Genomic DNA, 27988 nt, shown 5'->3' with positions numbered 1-27988 from the left:
AACCTTATTTTACAGATTAGATGACTAAATCTCAGAGAAAGTAACTTTTCTCAAGTCCTTAACCAGTGAGTAAAAGATCCAGAACATAAATACAAGTCTGACTCTTTTTCTCATGTCCTCTGCACTATGCCACACTGGAAGCATCCTCACTAAATCTATTTATTCTTTTTCCATGTCCATATAAAATGTGGAAGTATCTCTGAGGCCCATTTTTGACAAGCTGTCTCAGAAGCTCTTTCGTTTTGAACTTCTCTAACAGTCCTAGTCATCTGATTCTTACTAACGATATATTTTTATAAGACAACTCTTTAAGTATACAGATCTCATCTCTTCATTTCCAGTATGGATTAGTTAAGATTCTACTTAATATTAGGTTTCTTTGGTGAAAGACAATTATCATATGGTTTTACTTGTATGTAGAATATAAGAAATAGTGACAGGGACTATAAGGGAAAGGAGGGAAACTGGGGAAAAATCAGAGTAGGACAAACCATAAGACTCCTAACTCTGGGAAACAAAAAAAAGGGTTGCAGAAAGGGGAATAGGTGACGGGTATAAGGGAGGCATGTGATGTGATGAGCACTGGGTGTTATGCTATATGTTGGCAAACTTAATTTAAATAAATATTTTTTAAAAAGATAAGGATTCTTGCCCCATTTATTTCTTAGGATATTCTTCACACTCAGATGTTAATTTAATGAAATAAGAGAAAATACCATGTTTGATGACCCTAACTCCATACACTAACTCTAGCTTAGCTCTCTAAAGAGTAGAAAGTTTAAGAATACATCTTCCTAGTAAAAAAAAACCTGGAGACTACTTCCATGCTACTCTTTAAAGAAAGGATTAAAAACTAATTAAACAAGTAAATTCACACAGCCATAAGAAATGTAAGCCTCAGGGTCGCCTAAGTGGCTCAGTTGGTTGAGCATCCAACTCTTGATTTCAGCTCACATAATGATCTCAGGGTCCTGAGATCAAGCCGCACCTGGGCCTCTGCACACAGGGTGGAGTCATTTGAGATTCTTTCTCCCTAACCCCTTCTCCTGCTCACAAGTGCATGTGCTCTCTCTCTCAAACAAACAAATAAAATATTTCCAAAGGGGAAAAAAAAAAAAAAAAGCAAGCCTCTGTGAACACTTACTGTATTTGGGAGAGCTATAAAGTTGTGGCCTTCCTAGGCTTACCATGCCAGGTCTTCTTGCCAAATAAAAAATTGACCTTCTATTAGGGGTGAGGGGTGGGGGTGGGGGGAGAGAACTTATAAATCAAATTAATTTTGAAAAACAGGGCTTTTTATTCTAAATGCTGAAAGAATAATTTATTTTATTTTAAGCAGTTAGTAGAAACTATTACACAATAAATGGAACCCTAATCATCAAAATCTGCAGCCCATAAACAGCAAAGAATTTATCTACATATACAACCTTTGCCCATCAATAAACTATCCTTTAATATCAATAACCAGAATAAAGACCTTCTCCCGGTAAAGTACAAAACACTCTCTTCCTTAAAATATTCAAATGGTTTGTAGTAATTCTGATAAACTTACCTAGGAAACCTCAAAACTTTAAAGTCTGTGGCCTCCTCTAAGTTATACCCACAACTGGAACAAAACTAAGAACTAAGGAAAACCAGTATCATCTAACCTTGTTTAACTGAGCTTCTTCTAATTAAAATCTGTACCTGTCCAGTTTGCCTATAAAAGGGCAGGCCCTGTTATCTTAAATTTAACTGTATCTTTAGAACTTAGCATATTCCTGGCCACAAAGGAAATTTTTTAAAAATGTCTATTGGATAAAACAATCAAGAAACAAATTAACTAGTTTTCAATTGATGTGACCTGTCATTTTCCGGGAAAACGGAAAATGATATTTCCCTAGTCAGCTGCTATAGTTCTTTCTCACGTAAGACGAGAATAAGATCTCTCTTAGATTTCTTGAATTGTAATAAATTGGAATCTTGCTCACATAAAAACCCTGTGAATACCCACTTTTCTTCATATTAAATGTAAAAAGTATGTATATAACTAAACATGGAAACTGATGCAAGGGAGGAAAATAAAGAACTAGGTGGGTAGGAACAAGTAAACCTATCTGTTAATATACACATAGAATATAGACCAAAAATGGACCACGTGATTCCTAATTGATCTTAACCTCCTAGAAGTAGCTGTATATCTTCTAATAATATCCAAATTTATATCTCTTGTTCATCAGTGAAATTATCCTTTAGTATCCAAAATCAAAATCAAAAGGAAGCTACTATTTAAGGAGAAAAATTAGTTTTTGTGTGTGTCAATTGGGCTATGCTGAACTCCAGTTGCCAGAATTCTATTCTGTGTGTTACCAGTGAGGATGAGCGATAAGAAATATTCCTTCCTAAAAGCTGGAAGACAAAAAGGAGGCAATGGCCATTTTTTTAGCATTCTCCCAGCTATTCAACCAAATGCTAATTTAGTTGCTGCTGTGAAAAAGATTTTGTAGATGTAATAAAGTCCCTAACCAGCTGAATTTACTCACGGGGGATATTATCCTGGGTGGGCCACAGTTATTCAGTTGGAACCTCTAAAACAGGGATAAGTCCTTCTTTAAAGTCAGTATACTTCCAACACCAAGGAGTCTATATACTTCCCTTCTCTTTGGAGTTTTCTGACTGTCAAATGCACTCTATTCCCTTTGGATCTTCTTTACTGCCTGTTCTGAATGACCATAAATAGGAGAAGACACAACTGCGTAATGTTCCTCATAAGCCCACGTGTGTATCCTGCTGCTACTTCTTTGGTTGAACACTGACTTGTACACTTACCATTAAAGTTTCACCTAAAAGTTATAAAATAAAAATAAAAGAATACCATTAAGCCACTAAAGCCGTAATTATGGCATGGATGAAAGAGACTAACCTAACCTTGCCAATGTATTCATGTTTAAGAGTATTTTTAGGCTAAATAAATTAAAATCTATTCCAGAATGTCAAATAAGTTGCATCAAATCCACACTGCTAAGAAAAAAAGTATTCATTTTGTTATGAAAAAAATAACTTCTTTAATAAACACATTGGATTAATCCTTATTCAGTAAACATGGAGGAGAGTAGTTAAGACAGGGAAAATGAAAAGCCTTCATGAAATGTCATCAAAGTATTAAGGGCATATTGAAAAAGGCCACAAACCCCCAATTTAACTAGATGTAACAAATACTTTATGATGGATTTTTTAGAAATCCTCCATTTTATCCAAAAAGACCTTCATATTATTAAGTTGCTAACAACAGAGTAGAATGCACATGTGTACTATGCATGTTGTGGGTATGCATATATATTTTTAAATTTCTACAAATAGCCTGTACTCTTAAGATATTAATAAACCACAGAAAGATATTAACCTCATTTTTACACTAACATCCCAGAATACAACTGTACTTACAATATAATCATGAAAAGACAGCATTTGAAAATAATACCCTATATAAATGAACATATTATTGTAATGAGGTGACAAATTTGAGAAAGGTAAAAAGTGAAAAGTGAAAAGTTTTGGTTACTTATGAACAATCAACTGCTAGACTAATTTTGTACTTTAAGTAGAAAACAGTAACTACCTATGCTCTCCAAAAAAAAAAAGTATTCAATATTTAAAGTGCCTCCTGATAGTTTAATAAATTAGACATAATATCTCTTGAAACTCTATCTCACAAACAGAATGCTGTGTCACCGTATCACCTTGGGATAATGTTCCCTTTTCAAATTATTCTATGTATAATGAATACATTAATATTTTTAAACACTGAAGAGTATCTAGAATAATAATTAAAAATTGGGCCCTTTTTTGAACATCACAATTTCAAGACTTAGTATATACTGAATCAAGTGTATTTGATCAAATGTATTCCTTTTCATCACCACATAACATTCCACTGCATGAAGAGACCAGAATTTCTATCTCCCCATTAATGGCTATTTATGCTGTTCCCAACAGTTTATTATTATAAACAATGCTGTAGTGAACATTCTCTTATCTATCTTCTGGATATATCAAGAGTTTCTTAAGGAACTGATAAATAGTGCAATTTTCATAGACAAGATCTTTAATAAAAATAAATAAAAACTCCCACAATCAATGGACACTGCCAACTGCTCTCTAAGGTTGCTGTACCAATTTATACTCTCGATTTCATTGCATGGGAATTATGTTTCTCCATATGTCAGACCTAGGTAGTATTTTTATTTTGACAACAAAACGGGTGTCAAGTAGTACATTACTGTCATTATGATGTGCATTCCCCTGAGTATTAATAAAGTAAAGCACTTTTTCATGTATTCATTCTATTGGATCTATGGTCTTCTTTTTGTTTTTGAATGAATTCTTTATATGTTCTAAATATAAACCCTTGGTGTGCCTTGTTTTCTAACAGCTTACAGTGTCTTTCACAGAACAAGATTATTTTTTCAAAGTAGACATATCTATTGTCCTTCCTTTATGAGTTTTCTAGTCAGCAATCCTTCCTTACTCTAAAGTCACAAATATATTCTCCTACAAATTTCTTTCATTGGTTAAGTTTTTTCTCTTCAATTTTAGGTGTTTAATTCATTTGGAATTTTTTTACAATATGCAAACTCAATTATCCTAACATCACTTATTGAAAGGCTATTCCTCCCACACTTCATTTGCTCTTCCTCTATGTCTGCCCCTTCTTTCTACAATATACATATACACATTACATTAAAAATAGTTCTAATTCCACTGGCTTACCTGCTGCTCCTCAGTAATATAAACAATTAATCAAATGATAGTAATCAAATGCACTCAAGGCACCCCTCCATTTTGTTTTAGACTTTCCTTTTAGAACTGTCCCACTGATCAGTTTTAACACCTCAAAAAATTCTTAATTCAGTTCCACACAGTTTTATTATTCTCTAGTAAGAAAAAAAAAGCATTCCTTGTTAGATTTTGACTATAAAAATTGATTCAGAAACTAGCATCTGTAAAATATGGAATTAAAGTTACAGAAGTTTTCAAATTTCTAGCTTTGAGGTTATTCACTGCATTTTCCATGATTTAAAAAAATATCTCCAGTAGTTCTTATTTGGTTTTCATTTCCATTCTTAGTATTTACTTATAGTATGTCATCTATTATCAGGTATTTCCTTAAAAATATTTTAACATCTTTGAAGTGTCTTACTAATACTGTAAATGCTAGGCAGCAGCAGTACAGAGCTGTCCCTGCCTAACTACTTTTGGACTGGCAGTCTGCAACAAGCCTTGAGCATTACTGCATGTTCTCACAGGTGTGCCAGAATGCGAGGCTGGTTTATCTCATCTAACTGAGCAGCTTCTGTAGTCAGCCACCTAGGCAACTAACTAAACAGCTCAAGGAGACTACATATTATTGCTTACTCCCCTGAGGTAGGAAACTGTATTGTCTGCTGCTTGTCCACAAGAGCTGGGACGTTGGCCCTGGTTCCTCTTCAGCAATGCAGTCCACTGACTCAAGAGTATCAGCATATTTGCACTGATTCCCTGAGCCCCAGTAACTAATTGACACATGTACATTGCTCTCTGATCTGGGAAGTCTCAGGTCTTCCACCAACATCCTTAAAACTGTGGTGGTAAGTTATTCTGTTAGCTTATAAGGAAGATAAAAATTTCAGATCCTTTACCTTTCTTAACAAAGATACGTATTAAACTTGCAATGCCTTGGGCAAAAAAAGAACGTAGGGACTAATAAAGCACTCCTTTAAAAAAAAAAAAGCTACACCAACTTTCCTGGTTAGAGTATATATGGTAGGAAAAACATGAATAAAACTGGTAGGAAAAACATGAATAAAACATGAATAAAATATATGGTAGGAAAATGGTAATAGAACTATCTGGGAAGTTATTAGAAATTAACTGATTTCACTGATATTTTCCTTTTAACACATATCACATAATATAATGAAAAGACAGAATAAGTAAGTCTCTATATAAATACAAATTTTACGTGAATAACGAACTTCCTGTCAATTTATTTGGTTGTTTTTGTCACCTTGGTGGTACATAACAGTGCTGCATTTAATGACATCAAATTAGTTCTGCCTTTTTTTCTAATCTGTTTTATCCTTATTTAAGTGAATTTTCAAAGAAATAGCTTTTTACTTTTGTGAACCATCAACTTTCAGCACCTTTACTATATTAAATTTTGTTCTTCTTTTCCTTCACTTTCATCTACTTTACTGCTCTTTCCGGATCCTTAAGTTACAATGCACATCTCATTTATGGCCAGCATCTAATCTTTAATTTCTAGGTGATTTCCAGCTCAATTCCATTGTGATTAAAGAGCACGATAAATTATTTCAGACTTCTGAACTTTGCTGAGGCTTTCTTTCTTTATTGGCCAGCACACAATTTGGCAAACAATTTCACATACATTTTAAAAGAATGAATTATGCCACTGTTGGGTACAATGTTCTTTTTTCGTTGTTGATTAAGTCAAATCTGCTAGTTGTGTTGTTCAGATCCTCTACATTCTTACTTTTTATCTGCTTGTTTTAACAGTTACTTAGAATTACATTAAAATTATGGCTGTGGATATGAATTCTTCTCCTTTTAGTTCTGATAAGTTTTACTTTACATGCATTTTCAACCTATGCTATTTGGTTTATATAAATTTAAGACCATGATCTCTTGTTAGACTAATCTTAAAAATGACTTCGAACTTTCTATATAAGCAATCAGGAAATCTGCTAATAGTATTACTTACTTCTTCTTCCCAATATGCATACCATTTTTTAATTTCCTTTTTGGTTTATTACACTTGCTAAGAAGTTTAGTACCACCTGGAGTAGAAATGGAGAAAGCAAACACCCTCGGCTCAGTCACTATCTTAGGAGAAATGCACAGAGTCTGTTACTGCAGAGTATGACATTGCTATAGATATTTTCATTTTCACCTATCTCACCAATAGTATTGGCCTTTATCAAATTGAGGAAGTTCCCTTAATTTTAAGTTTGGTAGATTTTATCATAAAATTTTGTCCAATACTTCTTTATGCATCTCTTGAAATAATCATATACTTTTTAACCTTTATTCTATTGATATATCATCTAAATTCTTAGATGTCATCCTAACCTTGCATTGCCAAGGTATATCCCATTTGATAGTGATGTACTATCCTTTTTGTATATCACTGTATTAAATTTGCTAAAATTTTATCAGCAATTTCTACATCTATGAGGAACTGACCCTTCTTTTCCTGGTGGTGCCATGGCAATGCTGATTACTAATTTATGGTAACTGAAGTAAAACAAAGTATTTCCTTCTCATATCTCTCATGAAAGACTTCATAGATTCACACTGTTTCTTAAAAACTTCACCTATTTTTGTGGGGTAGTAGTTTTTACTACAAATTCAGCTTTTTTAATCATTATAGGCTATTCGAGTTTTCTGTTACTTCACTGTAACACCGTATCTTCCAAAGCTTTTTCATCTAAGTTGTCAAATTTATTGGCTTATAGTTGCTCAGAATATTCCCCTAGAAGCTTCTTAATGTCTGTAGGATCCATAATGATGTCCCCTATGAAGAAGAAAATTAGATAACTGATTTAGGTTCTTTAAAATATTAACATTTATAGATATAAATTCCCCATAAACACTGCTTTAGCATCATCTCACAAATTTTATGTTCTATTTTCACTGCCATTTTAGTTAAAAATACCTTCTAATTTTTCTTGTGACATCTCTTAAGCAATGGCCTATACAGAAGTGTGTTGTTCAATTTCCAAATATTTGAGAATAATTCCATTTCGGTGAGAGCTTATCCTCTGCAGAATTTCAAACATTCTACCTTGTGGTCTAGCAAATATTTTATACTGATGAATGCATGATGTTCAATCAGTTGTCAGCTGTAATGTTTTATAAACACCATTAAGATCAAGGTGGTTAATACTAATGTTCAGAGCTTGTTTTATATAGTAAGTGGCACTGTAGTAAGTAAATAAGCAATAAACATTTATGATTACTTTTAGGGCTTTCTGATAAAATTGAATTTTATCATTATGAAAATATGAGTCTTTCTCTTGAAATCTATTTTATCTGATATTATAATATAGTCACTTTAACCTTCTGCTTACTGTTTTCTTGCTATACTTTTTAAAAGATTCATTTATTTGAGAAAGAAAATGAGCACACATGCACAAGAATAGGGGGAAGAGAATGTCCAAGCAGATTCCTGCTGAGTGGGGGGAGCCTGACATGGGGTTCAATCCCAGGAGCCATGAGATCAGGACACAAGCTACATCCAAGAGTTGGATGCTCAATCTACTGAACTACCAAGACGCACCTCCTCTTGCTGTATCTTTTTCCACCTGTTTACTTTCAATCTACTTCTATTTTACTATTCAGTGTTTTTTTCTTCTTCAGAAACTGAATAGTTTAGAATAGCTATATACTTCATAGCTATGTCTTAGTTTTTTTCAACCCATTTTGACAACCTTTGCATTTTTATAGGGGTGTTTCTTTGCTGGTATTTAATGAAATTATTGATAAAATTAGGTTTGGATCATCTACCAACTTTATTATTAGCTTTCTATTTGTAGCCTCTGTTTTTGTTCCTCTGCTTCCCTTCCCAATTTTTAAAAATACACTATTTCAATATATTTTTAAAATTCCACTTTCGTTTTCCTCAGGGTATTTTTATCTGTCCTCATTTGCATTATATTTTCAGTGGCGGCTGTGAGGGCTATAATATAAATCTTTAACTTCTCAAGGTCAACTTATGATTAACATTTTATAACTTCACACAATATGCTGAAATTTGTTACCACCATGTTAGGTCCATGTTTACACATACATAAGTGTAAAATTCCATAGGATGATGCTATTTTTTCCTTTAAATATTTATGTGTAGGGCAGCCCTAGTGGCTCAGCATTTTAGCGCCACCTTCAGTCCAGGGCATAATCCTGGAGATCCAGGATCGAGTTCCATGTCGCTCCCTGCACGGAGCCTGCTTCTCCCTCTGCCTGTGTCTCTGCCTCGCTCTTTCTCTGTGTCTCTCATGAATAAATAAATTTTTAAAAAGTTATGTATATCAGAAAGAAACTAAAAAGACCCATTCCCTCCTCAATATAAAAGTCTTTTTACCATTCCTGGTGTTCAGTTCTGAGTAACTAGCTTTCTACCTGCTCTTGTTTATCTTAAATTTGAAAAATTCCTCTATCTTTACCACTATGCAGGTCTATTGGTAACAAATTCTCTTAGTTATCTTTTATTTCAAATGGCTTTATTTTCATCTTCAGTTGAAGATATTTTCAATGGTTATAGAATTTGGAGTTGACAGTTTTTTTCTTTTGGAATTTAAAAAACATTTTACTCTCTTCTGCTCTACACTTTCTATGAAGTCAGCTGTTAACTGTATCATTGCTCTCTGTATGTAATGTTTAATTTTTATCTTGCTGCTTTAAGGTTTCAAATAGTTTAGCTCCAACATGCTACATTGTTGCTTCCTTTGTGTTCATTCTAATTGCTGTGTGATAAGCATCTTGAATTTGTAGACCGATGTCTTTCAACAAATTTGTAAGATCTTTTGCCATTGCCTCTTCAATTATTTTTGTTTCATTTGCTCACTCTTCTTTGCAGAACTCCAATTACACATTACGTTAGATAGACCTTTGACATGTTATTTGCCTTATGTCAATTTTTTCCTCTCCCTGGTATTTACAAGTTGCTATTGCTCTGTTCAGTCTTCAAACCTGCCTATTCCTTTCTTAGCAGTTAAAGCCACTCAGTAATTTTTTATTTTAGATACTCTTTTCAGTTCTAGAATTCCCACTTGATGTTCTTTATTGTTTCTATTTCTCTAATAAATATTTTCTTTTTGTATTTTGTCTTACTTTATGAGAATTATTGTAGCAGCTACTTTAAAATACATGTCTTGTTAGTTTCAACATCTAGAGGCTGGGATCAGTTGACTGTCTTTTGAAAATGCGATCTTCAAGGTTTACTTCTAAACTATATGCTGATTCTAGGTTTTGTTCTTCTTTTGAAGATTTATTTTTATTTTAATAGGCAACTGTCTTAATTCTATTCAGAACTGCAAACTTTGTTCCTTGGGTGCTAACTCTGGTCTCAGTTCAGACCTTTAGCAGAGATCCTTTAAGTCTGTTCTACATGTGTTAGTTAATTCAGGGGTCAGCAAGAATTTGGGGATTTCTTCTCCTGTCTCTTTTCCTTCTTGGATTCCCCTTTCCCAACAATAGGGATTTCCCCTAAATTAGAATTAGTGCCACATACTGCGCTTGACCCCAGGTTAAAAAAAAGTCAGGCACAATATAATCTTCCCTCCTGTAAACTCTGCTTGTATTCATTCCCTAGTGCCTTGGAGTAGCCTTGTATAATACAAGGGGTAGCTTTCTATTATATATGTATTCTAGAGTGGCTTTCTGCAGGTGAGTCAGTCTGACAGGAATCTATTTATCCATTACTGGAAGCAGGAGGCCTGAAGTTCTTACTTCAAAGCTCTTTCTTTCAGAGGGGTAGTGATAATCCAGTATCCAAAAACAGCAGACAGCTTGGCCCTGGTTATATTAACAATACTCTCTCTTTCCTCTTGCCACTAGAAATATTTCCTAGGTGGCAGTCACAGCACTTAGCCTCTATTCACACATGATACAGCCCACCCCAAAGCCCAGTTTAGTTCTGTGAAATTGGCTCCAATTCCCATTACTCATGCTGAGTCAATTTCCTGTCCATCTTGCCCTTAATCATTCCAGAACTGCTTAATCCATGTTTTAGATCCTATTTGGACTTTTCAAATCCTTTCTAAGTCTTTAACAATATATAAAAATGAAGTTAGTTGTTTTATACCCCATTGATCCCATACTAATCTGTATCTCCATTCTAGCACTTAACATACTTTGTGTTTGATTACAGTGTTTTTCAGATTGAGAACTCTCTGGAATATGCACATTGCCTGGCACATCACAAATACTCAGGAATGCTCAATGCTTCCCCTTAATGTCTTATATTCCAGTTATTAACAGGAGCTGTTCATTTCTACTGTTGAATTCATTTTCTATTTCATAATAATTTTAATTCTTTCAGTACTATATTTTCAGATTTATACTGTCCAGTGCTAGTGTTGGCTAATGTGTGTGAATTTTTCCTTGTGAACCAAAAACACACAGTTGTAGATAAGGACTAAAGCAGAAGACTCATTCAGTTCTTTTAGAGATCACAAAGCATGTGATTTAAAAGGGTACTCTTCTTCATTTATACAATGAAATATCCTGTGGCCATAGATGTCCTTCACAAAATTTAGAAATATTTTTTAACCATAAAATTCTTAATTACTCAGATTTTACCAACTGATCCCCCAATTACTTACTTTTATAAAATAACATTTCAAAAACATGCATTATACCACAACAAAAATGTCACTTAAATTGGGAAACCTCACAAGAAAAAGTTGACATCTCTCTGATAACTTGATCTCAATTAATAAAGTTTATTAAAATGCAAAACTTTTTTCTAAAATAATTAGGCAAAAGGATTTTCAGAGGGTAGAGAGAGATGAGCAGTGTTTTCCAAATGAAGCTTTAGAGTAAATGTTTGGATTCAGAAATATTAAGCTTTTGAAAAGGAAAGGGAAAATTAGTGAGCTCATGTATAAATTACATTTAAAATGACAACAATATATATATTTCAAGTTCACCCTAAATAATCATTATTTTTCTATTAGATTCAAAATACGGTGTTCTTTTTTAAGCAGAAAAACTGTAAGAAGGCAAAAATTTCAGGAATTCTTAAAGAAATCATAGTTATAGTTTCATCAAGTGCTTAATATTTTATAATGTCCAACCCTGAATCTTTATCATAACATTGGTCAGTCCTAGGCCGAACCTGCTCTCTCAGAGTTTAAATTATCAAAAAGCAACTTTAGATTTATATATGTATGCTTAGCAAGTTGCAGAAGTATTTACTGAGGGTCTCCAAAAAATGCACAAGATTAGATTTCTATTAAATAATTCCTATTTAACCCATGTATTTCCAAAGTGAAACTTAAGAAATTTTTATGTATCAATCATCTCTACCCTACTTCCATACCTTAACAGTAAACAATATAAATATTTCAGGAATGACAGAAAATTGTTTTCTTTAAAATTTTAAGAAGCTTAGGGGTGCCTGCATGGCTCAGTCAGTTGAGCTGCTCAGGTTATGATTTTAGGGTCCTAGGATCCACTCCCCAGTTGGGAATCCCAGCTCAGCTAGGAATCTGCTTCTCTTTCTCCCTCTGTTCCTCCCTCACTCACACTCTCTCTGCTTCTCTTGAATAAATAAAAAATAAAAATCTTTAACACATCAAGCTATATACACACACACAATAAACATATATACATATGTATACATATATATGTACCTGCATATTATATATATATATGTGTATATACACACATACAATAAATCTTCTCAGAACCCTAAATTCTATATAGGCTGTGATAGCACAGTACATTCATTGTTTTTAAATTTAATTTTTACACTGTATTTATTAAAACACTGTAAATGTATTTCTACTTCTCCCATTTTGACTAATATTAATGATTCAGTATTTTCCAAATTCTGTTTCTTCCAGCTATTCTTGGTCAATTCAATTCTCCTAGGACACATACTTATCCCTGCTGACCCTTAGCCTCTGTTAGTTTTTTATCCTGAAAATACCCAAAATTCAAAATTCTCATTAAAGTTCTTATTTTCTCATTCAGTAGACTATCCAGAACTGTAATTTACACATCTTTTATCAGCCATTGTAGGTCAAAACCAATTTCAAGGACAAAAAACAAGTGGCAGAGAGATCAGAGCAGATTAAACTCCATACAATGTAAAACACTCAAGTGGCTGATAGTATTAGAGTATGATGCACTATGCTCACTGAGAAATGTGTGATCCGCTATACTGGCATTCATTGGCTGAGAGTGCATGACAGCAGGCAGAGCACAGAAAAACATGCATATTGCAATTTACTATATTTATAAATACTTTTTTTTAAAGAAAAATATTGGAGAGACAAACAGTAAAAGAACTGGCACGTAGTAGAGCAACATCTAACGGCATACAGGATATATGTATGCTTTTATATCCTCTACATATATTACCTGCAATCTCTTTACAGCAGACCTTAGTGGTTATTAATTATATTCAAATTACAGAGATTCGGGTAGCCCCGTCGTGCAGTGGTTTAGGACCGCCTCCAGCCCAGGGTGTGATTCTGGAGATCCGGGATCGAGTCCCTACATGGAGCCTGCTTCTCCCTCTGCCTGTGTCTCTGCCTCTCTCTCTCTCTCTCTCTCTCTGTCTGTCTCTGAATAAATAAATAAATAAATCTTTAAAAAAACAAAAACAAAACAAATTAGAGATTGAAGACCCAAGTTAGGAAGGTCAATTTTTACCAAATAAACAAACAGGTGATTTACTTATTTGACAATAAGAAAACTTAAAAAAAAAGCAGAGTTTTCAATGTGTTAGACTGAGAAATTGAAAGGAGTTAAAACGTAAAAGGAGCTTTAAATGGTCTGAAATCCTCAGGTAGTCAGTAGCTACAAAACTTCCAAATGACATTTTAGAATATTAAGAATATAATCTCTCTTTCAATAACACTTTTCTGAGGCAGCAAAAATAATAAAATACAATGTTAAAGTCTATGGAAGTATAGAGGGCACATCTTGGGGTAAACAATTTGCTATTCTCAAGGGATTTACCTAAAAACAAGGCTGCCAAGAAAGAGCTGGAAAAGAGTTACTTTTCTTTACATCCTGTCTTCCCAACAGATAAAGAAGGGCATTATAGCTGCTTAATACACATTTTAATTGAGTGCTGCCACTGGTAAGAAGAAAAATGTGGAACTACTACTTTCCATATCAAACAAAGCAGGTAATTAACAGCCATTATGGCACAATCCCTTATCACCAAAATACACAATAGATGCAAACTTCTCTCAAAGCCAATGCACTGTTACCAAAAAGCCAAGCTGGTGTTTCAGGGTCACATTCACTTCTTTATTATACAAGCATACATTTACTGCTCAGTCAGACACCTATAATTAAACACAAGAAGACTATAATGCCAATATTCAGGCTAGCTTGCATGTAAGTGGGATCCCCCTCCTCCCCATACAGATGATTGCTTTTCATTTCAGAGTTTCAAGCAGCTACAGTTCACTTAGTTTTGATTACACGGCAATTAGATATGCAAATGTATAAGATTCGGAAAAATACTTTTTCAAACATCAGATTGTGAGTAATCAAGCCCATTCTCTTCTCTTGTATATACAAGCAGCTCATTAAACAACTATTGTCTAAAAAAAAAAAGAAGTTTCTGTCTCAAATGCTTTGGGTTTTTTTAAATGTCGAAAACATTTAAAACACATCCTTGGAATAAATCTCTCTCAGTAAAACCCAGGTCATGTGTATGTGCTTGTGCTGAGTGGGGAAACATGGTAAGTGACCAAAGGAAAGAACACATCCTAATTCACATGGTCTACTGAGGGTTACTTCAAAACTTGTCAAGTAATTTGCTTTAAACTTTTTAAAAATACACAATTTAAAACTTTCTATTAAATGACACCTATTATTAACAAAATATAAAATATTACAACAGTAATAGTAATAAGTATTCCAACCATTTGAGAAAAATTTTTTATCTTTCTCTATGAGTTTACATTATAAGCTATATGCAGATGTTAATGTGGGTAAGAATCGTGTATATTCTGGAGGAGGGGAGTGGATAAAAATACTTGCACTTCAAGAAGATCAAAAACTTTTAAATATGTCTATGGGTGTGACTTGAAAAATGAGTAAGGCCACTGATGTTCTTTGAAAACATAGTATCTCCACCCTGGCAATTTATGTTACTTTCATGTCTTAAATTTTAGTTTCATTTCCTAACCTCAAATCCTCTTCAACTAACTTATAAAGTACTTGTAGGCTTTTTCTTTTTTTCTTTCCCCTCTTCTGTGAATTTTAAGTCATATGTCAATCATTAATCTTTAAGTAAATTTCAAGTAATTCTTCTGCATTATCTATTTGAACTTCTATATTTTGGGAAATTCAAGAAAGCAGTGACTAAAATTCTGTTGTAAGAAGAATGTAATTTTTTTTAATTTTGTATTTATTTATGATAGTCAGAGAGAGAGAGAGAGAGAGAGGCAGAGACATAGGCAGAGGGAGAAGCAGGCTCCATGCACCAGGAGCCCGACGTGGGATTCGATCCCAGGTCTCCAGGATCACGCCCTGGGCCAAAGGCAGGCGCTAAACTGCTGCGCCACCCAGGGTTCCCAGAAGAATGAATTCTTAAATGGGCACAATTATGTCCACACTTCATTGAGGAAATCAGAAATATAAATAAAATCATTATTTTTGGAGAATGCTGCCTAGGTAAGGAAATGGGAGTAATACAAATTAAATATTACACTGTATCTTTAGAGAATAGACACTGCAGTTGAGAAAAGGAAGACTGGGGAAGGCTGAAGCCATCTGAGAACACTGAATTAAAATGAACCTAGAAGAATATTCCCAGTCCATGCCACCATTGTCTCCCATCTCAACAATTGCCAAGAACCTACTCATGAATCCCCTTGCTTCAACTCTTACCCACCTCCCTAGACATTTACAACCTTTACAACCAATTCTCTAATTGCTTTGAAACTACTCTTTTTCAAAATATATCAGATCACGCCACTCTGCTTAAAATTGTCCAGTAACTTCCAACTGCTTCCGATAAAATCCCAACTCTTTCCAATGTTTACTTGGAAGGATCTGGACAGACACCATCTCTCCAACCTCATCTCCTCTCACCAACCTGGCCTTGCTGTTCCTCAGACAGTGTAATCTCATTCCAATGTGAGTGCCTTTGCATCGGGCTCTCATTATACCCAAAAACATTGTCTCAGGCCTTCACATGTCAGCCCTTTTGCCAGAAGTTACATGTCACCTCTTCACACAGCCCTTCCCTGGCCACCCTCACTGAAAGCACTTCACATGATCACACTTACTGTATCACCTGATGTTATTCTCTTCATGACACTTAACACTATCTAAAATTGCCTAGTTCATTTATACTTGGTCTTCATCTCTACTACGGTATTAGGCTCCCTGGGAATACAAGACAACTCAAGTTTCTTATCTGGCCAGAACAGGGAATTAAAATACTTCTAAATTATTAAGTAAATTTTGAAAGGTGGAAGAAGGGATCCCTGGGTGGCGCAGCGGTTTGGCGCCTGCCTTTGGCCCAGGGCGCGATCCTGGAGACCCAGGATCGAATCCCACGTCAGGCTCCCGGTGCATGGAGCCTGCTTCTCCCTCTGCCTGTGTCTCTGCCTCTCTCTCTCTCTCTCTCTCTGTGACTATCATAAATAAATAAAATTTAAAAAAAAAAAAAAAAGAAAGGTGGAAGAATATTCTAGGTGGATAAAGGTATGTAATAAATGCACATAGGGGCAGTATGGCTTGACTTTTTAGAAGGTGAGAAGATGGGACTGACATCATTATGGGAAAATAACATTGACAAAGGAGATAATGGACTTCATTTTATTATTTGCTGTGTCAGGTTAAATGTACACTGCTGGTGCTGCTGGTGAAAGAGGCCACATGTTGCAGTATGGTGATGCCACTACTACTGCTTCACAATTTCATCAAACCCTGAACCAATGGTCCAATGGTTCTTGGTTTTCTTTGCCACCTTAATGAAGTGTTCTTTTTCATTTATCTTTCCATCGATGAAGAAACAATCATACCATTATTCATCAAAAATTATGAGTCAGCTTTACTGCTACTATAATTCACTTGCTATATTCCAGACTAGATTTCATTTACCACTTGCCTATCCACCTAGTGCAAATTGGTCCAAAATAAATCAGATACCTAGGTGAATACTGATAAAAGTTAAGAGACTGGTCATCAATACATTCCTGGATATTTTTAATACTTCTCACAATGAGTTTAAATAATTTTTCAGCAAGGGAAAAAGCAGTGAGACCAGGGATTATCTGAATAAATAGAACTAAATATGTATCAATGGCAATGGAAAGACCAAAAAAACCCAAAATGAACACTCTTAGAATCAGGTTTGTATATGCTAACAGATAAATGTATAAGCCTGTCAAACATCTATAATCATCTTAAGTATTTTTAATTATAAAAAATTATTTTCCCACAAAAAAAACCAAGGTCTGGAAAATGCAAAGAAAGGCTAGGCAATTCTCTAACTTCTAAGACAAATACCAAGAGGAAAGGAGGGAGAGAGGAAGAGAAGAGGCAGAGAGAAAGGGAGAAAGAAGAAGACAGGAATGGCTGACACAAAACGGAAAGGCCCAAGAGCTCTAAAGTAGTAAATGTTAAAAAAGGTGAATGAGGTGACAGGTACATGGTAATTTTGTATTATTTTTGCAACTCTGTAAATTTAAAATTATTTCAAAGTACAAAGTTAAAAACAAATTATTTGTCCCCTAATCTCTGCCTAGGCCAACAATGTCCACTATAATTTTGTGTACTGATGAGAATGGTCTGTTCTGTTGTCCCAAAACAAAGGGCTGTGGCTACTCAAGTTTTCTTTATTCAATTTTAATTAAATAAGTTAGACTAACTTAATGAAAAATGACAATATACTTTTGGGTATACATTAAAGAAAGTTCTACTTAAACAAGCCTGGGGCTCAGGGCTCAGGTGGGGATGTGGGAGGTGAGGGATGACAAGCATCCTGCACTCAATCAGAGAGACCCATTTGGTATATTCTAACTGATAGTGATAGAGGACACGAAAGATCATTCTGGGGTATGTACTCACACCTCAACCTTGACTACAACAGAATATTCCATTTTGAAGAAGTCTCTATCTAGGAGATCTGAACAGGACAACAAAGTTACTTCCTGCCAACAGATTTCTGCCATCATGTTAAATATGTAAAATGGTTTTTTTCTTAAAGATTTTTATTCATTTGAGAGAGAGAGAGAGACAGAGAGAGAGAGAGAGAGAGCACGGACACATGAGCGGGGGGGTGGGAAGGGCAGACAGAGAGGGAGAAACAGACTACCTGCTGAGCAGGGAGCCCTACTCGGGGCTCCCTCCCAGGACCCTGAGATCATGACCTGAGCCAAAGGGAGATGCTTCACCAACTGAGCCACCCAGGCTTCCCTATATAAAATGTTCTTTATTTTAAATTCTTCTACCAGTTAGATCTACAAGTATATAATACTCTAAACATAAACTCATGTACTGTTCTTCATGGTGACTTCATTCCTTTCTTCTGAAAATTATAACCCACAATACAGACTACATTTTTAAAAACCTTAACTTCTAAAACATCACATCTGTGACATGAGATGCTTCTAACAATCATGTTCCTGCTGGAGTTTTAAGATTTATAAAAAGATCGGATCAAATACTTAAGACAGCCCTGACTAAAAAACCTTAGTCTATGTTATAGCAACAAAAGAAAAGGGCCCTATACACAAGGGGAATTCTAAAACTTGATATAGGTGAGACTGTACTTACTGTATGAATTATCTACACAGTTAAAACAATCAGGTAAAAAAAGTTTAAAGTAATTCAAGGTAAATCAGATAACAGAAATAGGGCATTAACTGCTTGGCACTGGACGAGGATAAACTTTACTTCCTGACATAGAGTACTACAACCTTACACTACTATATGCACATGGACATATACTAACAAGACATTAGTAGCAAAACAACTCACTTTACAGAAAAATAAGATGTTGTGCAAATAATGTGGGAATAAGAACAGTAAAGAGGAGACTGCAGAAGCCTGGGCATAGAAGGACAGCTCTGCCTCAGCCAGCAGTGCTGGGAAATCTGAAAGACTGAGCTGCCCAAATGCACAAATCTGTTAATGGCTGATCTGGGGTAGAAAGAAATGAGGATGTCTCTCATGTATTTTTTTTTTTTTTTTTTTTTTACCATGGCTGTTGGTAAGAGCAAACCAATAATGAACATGAATCAAAACCTATAACCAAGCAAGGAAGGCATCAAGTACCAGAGGGCAGAATGGCCCTCAGATACACACATTTTACTGTAATTTTTGTTCAAGCATACAGAACTTAGTTCTTATTCTAAAAGAAGCACTTTGAAAGTCATATTAAAAGCAACATTTTAATTTTATAATAAAAATTTCATAAGGCCACAGTATCATTCCATAACAATAAATCTCATGACAAGTAGTACAAAAGCAGATTTAACAACATTAATGTTTTGTAGAAAAAGCTGAACACAAAAAAAAAAAAAAAGAAAAAAAAAAGCGAAACACAAAAACAATGCCCAACTCTAAGGGTGGCTATGCAATTTGTTATCTGAACTAGGACACTTTGAAAATGAAAGGAGATATTATCAATAATTAGACCTATACAATAAATATAGCTGAAACTCCCATAAGCAAACCAGAACTTAGCATCACCCTTCTAGGAAGCTAACCAAAAAACAAACAAAAAAAAAACTTAGTGTCAAAATACGAAGATAATATGGGTTAGAAACACTATAGATTGTTTACAACAACTATTATTTATTCCTGTTTTTATTAGATCATTTGGTGATAAATAACATATCTGGACAGAATACAACTAATTGGGCAAATTCTGACCTGTACACCCTAGGAGTCAATCCCTCAAAAATTTAAATCATTGCACAAAAATATTCCTTAAAAAAATTTTAAAGGATTTGCTAGTGAATTAAGAATTCTAAAAAATTTAAATTTCACATTTTTCATACAGCAAAAAATAAACTATGCAATTATCAAAAGTAAATAAAATTGCTTAAGTTATTAAAATTGTTTTATAAAGAAAAGTAATTGAAAAAAATAATGGAGGAAGAATGGAATTCCCAATTTTATCCTATAAAATGAAGTTATAACAGAATATAAGATTTTATTGACTAAATAAAACCATAACAACTATAGAAAACAGCAAATACCTATATGAACTACTGGGAAATATAAAAACCTCTAATCCTCACCCTAAAGACAAAATCCACAAACCAACAATAAAATATAGCTAGACTATCCAAGTGAAAACTTCATTATGCAAAATCATTATAAGCAAAATTAAAAGGCAAAACATTCCTTCCTTCAACATGTATTTCCTTAGTATCAACTACATGCAGATATTTAACATCTCTACCACTGAGGACAAGATGGTGAACAAAGTGAACCAAACAGCATTCTTCTCTCAAAGAACACCAAAAACAATTCCCAAGGAGGGGGGATAAAAATAATAAACATAAAACATCTCAAGAGTGGTGATGGATATGAAGAAAAATGTAGGAGGCAAAAGGATAAAAGGACAATGGAGGGGCATCCAAGTTTGTCTTATTTGAGCAGAGTGGTTACGGAAGGTCTCTCTGAAAAAGTGAAATTGAACGCAATCTGAAATGAAACGGGGATGAGAATGGGTTTACACAGCTTTGGGGAAAGCATATTCCAGGCAAAGGGTGTAGCAAGACAAAACTCTACAATTAGGGCATTAGCATGTTTCACAGAATGGAAAGACGGATGCTCAGTCACAGCAGCTACAAACAGAAAAGAAGCCTGGAAGGCAGCTAGGACAAGATCATGGTGGGTCTGTTAGCCACAGTAAAGATCCAACTCTTAATACAAAAACATATACTGTAGACTGTTTTAAAAAAATCACTCTGGTTACTAGAGGGATACAGGTAGGAACAGGGGACATAAGGAAATCAGAAGGTTTTCCAGGAAAAGCACAATGTAGTAATCAAATGTATGCACTCAAACCAGCCTGTGTTCAAATCCTGCGAAGCAACTCACTAGCCAGGTTAAGAGAAGGTTGAGTTCCCTACCCACCATTTCCTCAATGATAAAATTAGAATAAAATCAGTAGCTACCTTACGGAACTGTTTGAGGATTAAACGGGTTAATTTACATGACTATGGATGGATAGCAGTAGCTAAATCTAGCAACTGCTCAAGTGTGTTGCAGCCTTAAAACCACTAGCACCTCCACCACCACCATTAACCTGAGCATTACATCTACCACTCACAGCTATCTCCACCAAACCAGTCAAGATGCAAACTGGAATTCAAGGGAGATTCCAGTAGAGAGAATATAAACTCTAAAGCCAACAAGGAGTGGGGGGAGGAGCATACATTAATAAAGAAAGAATTCTTAACCTATCAAAAATGACAGGCATACCTTCATTACAGTTGAATGTCAACTGATAAATACAAAGCAAATGACAGAAAATAACAATTTTGCAAACACTATTATAATAATGGATATGGGCAAGATTCATTAACCAATGCTACAACTATTAGGCAAAATCTTATTGAGAACAGGGCATTTACAAAGTTCTAAACGATTACCCTTAGATTAGCTATTAATTTAAAAGGAGGAAAAGTACCTTTACAGTGAAAAAAATAAGACGGACATCATTTTAACCAAATGATCAATGTTAATATCATCAAACGGTGCAAACTAACGTTGTATAACTAATGTGGTATGCTGAGGACACAGTACCACTTTTTTTTTTTTTTAAGATTTTATTTATTCATGAGAGACAGAGAGGCAGAGACTAAGGGAGAATACTGGGGATCAAGTCAATGTGAGATCACATTGATCAAGTCCCACGTTGACTTGATCCCCAGACCCAGGATCACACCCTGAGCTAAAGGGAGATGCTCAACTGCTGAGCCACACAGGTATCCCACAGCATCATTTTCTTAAAGCACTCTTGCCCAAAATGCATGTCCTGAATCTAACCATGAGAAAACAATGAAATAAACCCAAATCATGAAAGAGAATGAAAGGCTGAGTAGCTGTTTCAAATTAGAGATCTAGAGATACAAGTGTCACGTGTGATCCAAACTCGTTTCTGAGACAGAAAGGATTTAAATGGACGGAAAATTGGACAAATTTGAGTTTAGAATGTCTATCAAAGAATACAGTATTGTAGCAGTATTAAGTCTGCTAGATGTGAAAAAAGAGACCCTTGATGATGTAAAGAGATGTTCTTATTCTAAGGAACTGCACTCTAAGATAAGGATGAAGAGTCAGAGTGTCTGCAACTTAACTCTCAAATAATGATTTAGCAAATAAAAAGGTAATAATTATTTATACACACACATGCATGCGCACGCACATGTCAATTCTCATTATTCGGGGTAGTTATATTCTATAAAAGTCCTGTGAACAATGAATTAGAGAATAATGAATTATTGCTCCTAAGGAAATATAGGATTATGCTACTGTGAGCCTCTGGTCACATTTTCATCAATCAATGGGTATTTAATCTGGTTTTATGTGTGTTTATGTTTGTGTTCATGTTTAAAAGACACCTTATTTAATATATACTGTTAATTCATTAACATTGATCTCACAGCCAACAATACTGTAACACATTCCTGAAGCAAGACTAATACGTGTGTTTTCTAACACATGTCACAGTCTTCTTGTGCTTAGAAACACTAGACAGTAATTTGTTTTGGGGTCATTTTTAACACCAAAAAAGCAACTATGCAAAAAACAAAGCCCTAGGCAGACAGTGAAAAGAACACTTTTTCACAGCATTAAAGCTAAAATGAGAAGACATGTTGCCTTACTGGACTTCTCAAACAAGAGCTTTGGATGACTCACGAATTTTTTTTTGCTGTTCTGAGCATGTCCATGAATAATTGTTGAAAGTGCCATGAGTATTAATTTTGAAATTACTAATAAATCTTAGCAAGTAGGCAAATTCACAAATACATAATTAGAAAATGAGCACTAACTGTTTGTATGTATGTATGTAAATATGTCTACATATACATATATAAACACAGGAAAAGAACAAACAAGTGCACAAAGATATACAAAATGTTAATAAATCTGGCAAATCTAGGTGAGGGGTATATAGCATTCATTGTACCACTCATAACTCTATAGTTATAAATCTGTATTTTTTCAAAGTGATAACTAATAGAAAACACAAAATAGTGGTTTGGGGTGGTAGCAATGACAGGCAATACAAAAGTGAACACTAAAGTCCAAATAGATATATATTAACAGACTTAACCTCACCAACCAAAAATATGCAAATCAATAGAGTGTATTTTTGTCCCCCTAAAAAAGTGGTATCCCAACTTTAGAGAAGATATAGGATACAAACATTTTCACTTCCTGTTGAGAGTGCCTATAATTTCAAATAGCAGCTTTAAAAGGCAATTTTAGTAATACATTTCCAACCAACCAATTACACTTCTATAAATTTATCCTAATAATATGTGCAGATGTTCTTCACAACATTTTCACAGTAAAAACAGTTTTTAATATGTACATGAGTTTTTATGGGCACAAACAGAATATTCTTACATAAAATGTATCAGTTTACAAAAATGTATGGTCTCAAAATATGCATCAACATATAAATGTAATACTTGCCTCCAAATGGAAAGCATTATGATTTTTTTAATTGTCTAATATTTTCTGTACTAAATATGAAAGGCTTTCATAATTAAGGAAAAAGTAATTTTACAATAGATAAGCTTATATATTTGCTTTTAACTACTTGTGACTGCTTTTAATGTTGTAACCTCTTTCAAATTTTAAATGTCTTAAAACACTTTGATGCAGCAGCCTGATCATATTACACATGTTAAAGTATAAGGATACTTCCAATTACCCACTTATTTCTTATTGCATAATCTCATAACTTAAGTGAACATAAGTTACTTGTCAGAAATTAATCTTATCAGTTACAAAGATGAAATTATACAAAACTTTCTTCACATCAGATTCTTAAAAACACATTTCAATATGAAATGATAAGTTAAAAAAACTTATAATCACCTTTATAAAACATGCTTACCTGCTATAATTTTATTTAATCTCTTCTAAGTAACAAAGAATTCACAAAACAAAAGTCACTTCAATAATCTGGATCTAGTTTTAATTTCTTGGACCCACAGGCTGTGATACTGACCTCATATGACAATGACCAAAAGAACCAAAAAGCCAGAACAAAAAAACCTACAAAACAATCAGATTTGTCTTTAAAAGCAAAGAGTTAACAATATACATAAAAGTTAACATGTTTTAAAATCAAAGGAATAACAGTATAATTTCTGTGAATCATTATCACTCATAACTTGAGTTAGAAAAATAAAACTAGTAGGACAGAACAGGATGGCTCACTGGGCTTACGAAACTGCCTAATAATTTGCTGTTAATATGACAGAAAAAAATTTCCAATCAAGTTGTCATAAAGGATTTTGAAAAAGATAGTCAAGCGATGCAGCATAAATGATATACACATAGCAATGTTCCACCACTGATTCTGTCAACACACCGAACCCTCTGAGAAGAAAGCCTGTTACACACAACTACAAGGTGCTCAAATATTCCTTAACTAAACTGACTGCAATCCAATCAAGACTTAATTTTAAAAGGCTCATTAACAGCATCTAGTGATAAAACGGACGCTCCCTTTTCACTGAAACTCATATCTCATTTCATTAGACACGGACAATTAACTCATCTTGGTATCAGATCTATGGCAAGTAATTAGCTTAAGTTTTACAGGTTACTTAATGTGTTCCTTTACTAATGAAAACAAAGGTTTATTCTCACTGGATCCATCTTTTTATTCCTCAAAGAGTGCCTCACCAATTTTAATAACTATACCTTAAATAAATAGAATTTTTATTTCAAATCCTCCCAATCTTTCTTAACAATTAATGCAGGCAAAACAGTGGCTCTATTCTGTAATAGTATCTTGAGATACTATCCAATCTGAGATAAACATCTAATTCTTATTGCATTGTTTTATACTTTTCTATCTTAAAATAAGGCTAAGCTGCTTGAGTTCCTAATAAACATATAATCAGAAACAAAACTAAAAAGTCAATATTGTAAAATGAATTTTTCCAAAAACACACACAGCAAAACTAAGAATGTGAGAACAAAGTAGAGAGGGAGAGAACACCATGGAGCTAGTTTACAGTTCTGTAAACCAGCAGATATTGTCAAAAGCTGGTATTTAAATCAGCGCTGTCTGGAAGTACAGAAATCAAGTGTGTTTAGAAACTTTTACAGCATTCCAACTGGATAATTCTTTCTGTTGATATAAAAAGTTTTAAACAGGATTGAATTTGTCTTTTTCATATTCTATGTATCTGATAATTTCATTATAGTTTACAAAAGGACTGGTCTACAATGGATTAGAATTGTTCTGTAATCGTCTTTTACAGCAGATTATTTGAAAAGCACTAATTTAACTCTTCAGAAAGGCAAGCCTTCTTTTCTCTTTAAAAAGAAACCTATCCATCATTTTGAGGTTGAATTCAAGTCCAAATCTCATAACATTAAATAAAAAAAGAAAAGACTACAGTTACTTGGGAATTAGTTTATAGCTACAATAGGAGACTTTTAAGACCTAAGTACCACGACCTCATTATGTCAAAGGCTCCAAGGTTTAAGAGATTATATTTGTTTTGAATTCAAAGTAGAATTAAGATAACAGGATCTAAGTTTCAAAGATACTGATTTTATCTCAACACAAGGAAGAACTTTCTAACAAACTTGGTCATTTGATTTTGGCCTTAAGACTCTTCTCCTTTCCACCTATCCCTTCTACTAATGCCCAGATAGCTTTTTTAGAACAATTAACATAGGGACACCTGGGTGGCTCAGTGGTTGAGCATCTGCCTTTGGCTCAGGTCATGATTCCTGGGTTCTAGGAATGAAGTCCCCCCACCCCACCATCGGGCTCCCAGCAGGGAGCCTGCTTCTCCCTCAGCATAGGTCTCTGCCTCTCTCTGTATCTCTCATGAATGAGTAAATAAAATCTTAAAAAAAAAAAACCACACATATAACTGCTTACCTTAAAAACATGAGTGCCACTGCACTGCTTTCCAAAAAAAAAAAATATATATATATAGTATTCAATTCCCTATATCCTCAGATCTCAGCCATGTCTCCAATATTGACACTGCCTTCCCAGCCATATCTTACAACTTCCACTGCAATAGGCCAACTATTGGCATGACAACATACACAGGTTGACCCTACTCGTATCTAGAATACCACTCCTCTCAACTGCTTTGTAAATTCCTGCTGTAGTCCAATTCTCTCTAGCTTTTCCTAAAACCTTCACCCTACAACAGAACTCTTATATACTTCCTTGACTTCCTTGACTTCCCACAGCACAATGTATAGCATCTAGTGGAGCATTTACTACATTGTATATTAATTCACTGTCAATACATCAGTCTCCAATGGATGAAAGCTCCTTGAGGACAAAAATCATAAGCACTGAAAAATATCTGCTGCCTGAGAAGGCATTAAATTAACTATGAAGTGGGACGCCTGGGTGGCTCAGAGGTTGAGCGTCTGATTTCACGCTTAGGGCGTGATCCCGGAGTCAAAGAATCGAGTCCCACATCAGGCTCCGTGCATGGAGCCTGCTTCTCCCTCTGCCTGTGTCTCTGCCTCTGCCTCTCTCTCTCTCTGTCTCCCATGAATAAATAAATAAAATCTTAAAAAAAAAAAAAAGAACTATGAAGGGAGGTAACAAAAATTGAGTAATAACCATTTGCAATATAGGAATTAAGTATCACAGAATTAAATATCACAAAGGTGGTTGGACTTCATGCCTTTAATAAGGTTCCTTCCAAGCCAGATTACACATTGTAATTTTCATAATCATTCTCCCAAACCAAATTCACAAGATTTATAAGAGAATCTGTAAAAGTTCCTACTTTCTAATGCATGAAGTCAAAGGTATCAATAAGAGGGGTGGGTGAGGCAGGTATGGAGTAAGGCAGGGATATAAAATAGAGAGAAAAGAACCATTCTTCACAGGGAATAAATAGCCTTTCCCAAATAAGGATTCCATGAGTGTATCAAGTCTTAATGCCTGGCCCAAGGCATAAATTATATGTAATTAACTTCTCTCCTACACACTGTATAATGATACTTGTTATGAGTCACTTTAAGTAAAACTGAAGAATTTCTATGTTCTGTGGTTCAGAAGAGGAACCCTAGGTGAGAAAGGCCATGTAAACTCTCAGAAAATCACAGCATGTTTCCTCTTGAAAACATTTTAAATAGTAATTAATTTCTTAGGCACAAACAGAAGTTTATTACAATTATAATGTACCTAAAAACCAGTTATACTATTTCAACTATGTCTAATAATTATTTATAAATGGATTGAATGGGAACTTAATATATTGCAAAAAAAAAAAAAAAACGACTGTGGGAAACCATAGATGGTTGCATTGCTTATATAAGCAATGACCTTTTACATACACATACATACACACAAATTATTTATAGAATACCTTCTTTAAAAGTGCCTTTAACAGATGTTCAATCTCCTGTATAAAATATAGAAGTTTAAGACTGCTGGTGAATCTACTGGGAAACTGGAACTCTCATACATTATTGGTGGTAATGCAAAATGAGAACATTATTAACTCCTGGAGAGAGAGAAGTTCCGCACTAGCTAGCAAAATACATAATGTGATAACACTTCTAGAATTCTATCCTGAAGATAAACTGCCAAGGCCATGTAAAAATGTACATAAAAGCTATTCAATGCAGTACTCTCCCTATGTGTAACAGCAAAAGCCTAGAAGCAGGGCTGCTTGGGTGGCTCAGTTGGTTAAGTGGCCACCTCTTGATTTCAGTTCAAGTCATGATCTCAGATCATGTGACAGAGCCCCATGTCCATCCAGTTCTTTGCTCAGTAGGGAGTGTGCTTGAGAATTCTCTTTCCCTCTTCCTCTTCCCCTTCCCACAACTCATACTTGTGTGTTCACTTGCTCTCCTCTAAAATAAATAAATAAATCTTAAAAAAAAAAAACCCCACAATCAATCTAAATATCCATTAATAAGGGAATGTTGGAATAATTTATGGTATATACACACAACTAAATATATAAAGTTATTAAAAGGACTGTCTCAAAATATCCTAAGTAATCTCAGTAACATGCTGTTAAAGAAAAAAAAAAAAAGGTACAGA

General features: G+C 34.4%; 1 protein-coding gene and 1 long non-coding RNA gene across 16 annotated transcripts in view; both read right to left on the bottom strand.

Moving 5' to 3' along the window:
• QKI (QKI, KH domain containing RNA binding) overlaps nt 1–27988 on the bottom strand; it is a 166979-nt gene that overhangs the window by 67430 nt on the left and 71561 nt on the right. The gene's annotated exons all lie outside the window — the stretch shown is intronic.
• On the bottom strand, nt 375–27988 carry LOC140635532 (uncharacterized). Its single transcript, XR_012032849.1, has 2 exons — nt 13126–27988; nt 375–7552 (listed from the first exon to the last, which is right to left on the bottom strand). It is a non-coding gene; the product is annotated as an uncharacterized lncRNA (long non-coding RNA).

This window comes from Canis lupus, chromosome 1 (assembly GCF_048164855.1).
Source record: "Canis lupus baileyi chromosome 1, mCanLup2.hap1, whole genome shotgun sequence".
In the NCBI taxonomy this organism is placed as follows: Eukaryota; Metazoa; Chordata; class Mammalia; order Carnivora; family Canidae; genus Canis; species Canis lupus.
Note: the sequence above shows the minus strand (reverse complement) of the source record. Positions and strands in the feature narration are given on the sequence as shown.